Source organism: Hirundo rustica, chromosome 3, assembly GCF_015227805.2.
Source record: "Hirundo rustica isolate bHirRus1 chromosome 3, bHirRus1.pri.v3, whole genome shotgun sequence".
Classification (NCBI taxonomy): domain Eukaryota; kingdom Metazoa; phylum Chordata; class Aves; order Passeriformes; family Hirundinidae; genus Hirundo; species Hirundo rustica.
In genome coordinates this window covers 52102521-52105807 of record NC_053452.1, presented here as the reverse complement: position 1 = coordinate 52105807, position 3287 = coordinate 52102521, and positions in this window count along the sequence as shown.

Here is a 3287-nt window from a genome sequence, read left to right as displayed (position 1 = left end):
CGCGGGCCCGGCCGCCGCCGCGGCGGGGCGGGCGGGCGGCGGCGGCTGCGGAAGGCGCCGCCGCCGCTACCTCCGGCTCATGGCGGGGCGGCGGCGGCCGCGCTGCTCTACGCCGCGCCCGCGTTGGGCGGCGGGGCCCGGGGGGCCGGGCCGGGGAGGGCGAAAGGCGTGTCCCTTCTCGGCCGCCCGCTACCGCCGCCCCTCTTCCTCCCGGAGCAGGCGCGGGCGGCAGCGGGAAGCGGCGTGCGTCGGGAACGGGGGGGGCCGGGGCCGGGGCCGGGCCAGGCGCGGGCGGCGGGAAGGGCTTAGCGGGAGAGGGAAAGCCCCGCTCCCGCGGGCACGGGCGGTCGCGCCTCCCGGGAGGGGCGGATCGCGCTCTGCCGCCAGGAGCCAGAGCGGGAATCGGAGCTGCAGCCGCTATCCCCGCAGCCGGGGGGGGTCTCCGTGTGCGCCCCTCGCCGCAGCCCCGGCCTCGGCCGTGCGCCGAGGGCCGTGCTCCGGCCGCGGCGTCCCGGGAGCTGTGAATATCCAAACAGCGCGGAACGCTTGGAAAATGTCACCTGAGCGTGCAGAAATAAAAAGGGGATGGAAGGAATCCAAAACAATGCGGTCTCGTGGGGTGTGTGCGGGGGGGGGGGGGGCGGGTTAGGGATCACAAAGCCTTACAGCAGCACAGCCCTGACTCTGGATTTCACAGCACGTGTGGTTGCTGATAGGGGTGGATTGGTGGATGACAGCAGGGGCGAACCTTTAGGATATGAGTTATAGGAAGACTCCAACTACTGCGGTCCTCCGGAGCAGGGCTGGAAGCACCGCGCCTCGATAGAGGCGTTGTCGAGGGGCAGCAGCCTCATATTCTCCAGGAGTCCGGGCTCGGTGGGAGGCACTGCGGAAAACTGGCAATTAATAATCGCGGGATTCCTGCACCCAGGGACGCGAGATGCTGCCCGTCAGCTGCAGAACAGCAGCACTCGTGACCTGCCTTCTGCTGGCTGACGAGCAGCATGCTTGCTGCTCATGGGTGTCCACTTGCCCGTATGCTCACGTTGTACTTACCATCTTACCCAATTTGGGAATAAAAAACTGCAGTCTATCATAAGAACAGTGCACAAGTGCCCCGGTGAGCTTTTCCTTGCACATGAACTTTTTTTCCCTTCTCATCCAGATGCTGGAGATTAGGTTTCCATGTCTCCCTTATGGAAGAAGTACACAGGAATGCAAGAAAACGAGCAGTTATGTGACCGGTCTGTGACTGGTCTGTGGCTGGGAGGACAAGACCATGCCTGAGCTCTTTGTGCTCTAGAGATCCAAAGTGGATGGGTCAAAATAAAGGCGAGCTCTCTGATAAGAATGCCACATTTTATAAGTCACGGTTTTGTCTAAAGTAACTGGGCAAACTGTTTGACTGGAACAGTTCCCAAATCTTTTCCTTTTAAAAATTACATACATTCTGGATCACCTTCTACCTGTAGCCAGGGCCTTAGTTTCCCAAGAAAAATAGCTGCTGTATTTTCAAATACTCTTGAAGCAGCTATCAGAAGAAGTTTCAAGTCAAATAGCCTAGTTTCTTTGCCTGCAGACGTCAGCATTTCAGAGATATTTTTAAAAAGTTCCTTGTGTTGGTGGAAATGTTCTGAAATTATGTGCTTTTCAGTGCCTTGCATTCCCGTAGCTGAATGTCCTGCCTACATTTGTTCTCAGTTTTGAAGCTTCTAAATTGTAATTCTATCTAGAAACCACAAATGGAGAAATTGTGGCCAGTTTCTGAGGCCACAAGTCTGGGCAAATCCTGATTCTAGCCACCTCAGCTGGAGGACTTCAATCTGTTTTGGCAAGAGCAAATTTTACCCCTAGTCCTGTAGGTTTACAAAGGGGGGGGGGGGGGGGGGGGGGGGTGGGGGGTGGGAATTATCCTTTCCACTATTTCACAGGCCCATAAAGGTACTTGTAATGGGGGGTCAGGCCTCCAAGAAAAACTTTACAAGTCTTTGAGTTCCTATAAAACACTGAAAACTCCACAGATGTGAAGCAGGGCCTGATTCACGTGTCCAGAGTAGGAGCGGGGTGTCAGACTAAGTGGTTCTGTTTGAGCCAAGACAGCAACTCTTTACTGTGAATCAGAAGAGTTGGAGCATTAACTTCTGTGGGTGGGTACAGGAGTGTGGTATCTCAAGCATCAGTTTTGCAAAATTTAACCTTCCTGGTTTGGAAGATCAAATCTTGGTACTGTCCAGTCAGCCTTAACGCCTTTGCAAGGGTCATGCCATGTATAGGGAAAGCCTTCTCAGAGTGAGATCACAGACATCAAGTGCAGAGATCAAGTAATTCATGGCAGTTTCAGTAGTCACAGAGACCTGCTGTAATGTTCTGGGGCTGTACATTTTCTTCCACCAGTTGGCAAGTGCTGATGCTACCATGTATGCTGCCTGATTTCCCTCACCTGGTCCATCAGAGGAACAAGATTGGCTCGGTCCTGCTTAGACCCATGGCTGGTTGTGGGGTAATGAGGATCCCTACACATAAGGGGTCTCCACCAGCCTCTCCACAGAGGCCTTCCCCTTCTCTGTCCCATGGAAGTGAGGTGGCTTTGCTTGGGTCTGCAAGTAAGCTGCACATCATCAGCCAGGACTTGCCTCTGACAAATACAGCAAGTCTGCAAATTATCAGCAAATTATATCTCCACAATCTAATCCTTTGGGCAACCCTTGTTTTTCATTACTCCAAAATAAGTATCTCTTTTTCTTTTTATATATTTTACACAGAGTAAACTGGTTGTGACCAGTTCTCTCTGAAATGAGTTATTTTAAAAATCAGGTAGTTTGTTATATCATTCACACAAATTACAGAAAACTTAACCAGATTTCTGTTCACACATAGATCTTTTCCATTTAACCATACTTCCTCAGAAGTTCTTTTATCAGGATAGATATGATCTCCGTTACTAAGTAAACAAGGAAGATGTTAGCAAAACATGACACCTTTCACTGCATTTTAGTCTTGTTTGTAATTTTTTGCATTTTATTTCTTTCTCTATACAAAGACATAACAACACTCCCAGAAAGCTGACCTTAGCATACTTGATTTGCAGCCATTCAGAAATTATTAAATCTTACTGAATTTTGATTTAGAGCATAAAAGACACCTTAAGGCGCAGCTGCAGTAGTGTAAACAGCATCACATTAGTATACTTCAGAAGAGCTGCACGTAGAAAGAATCAAGAGGCCGAGAAAATGTAAGAAGTCTGTTTTCTACAGAGAAGAAAAAATCCCTGAAGCAACATATTTTAG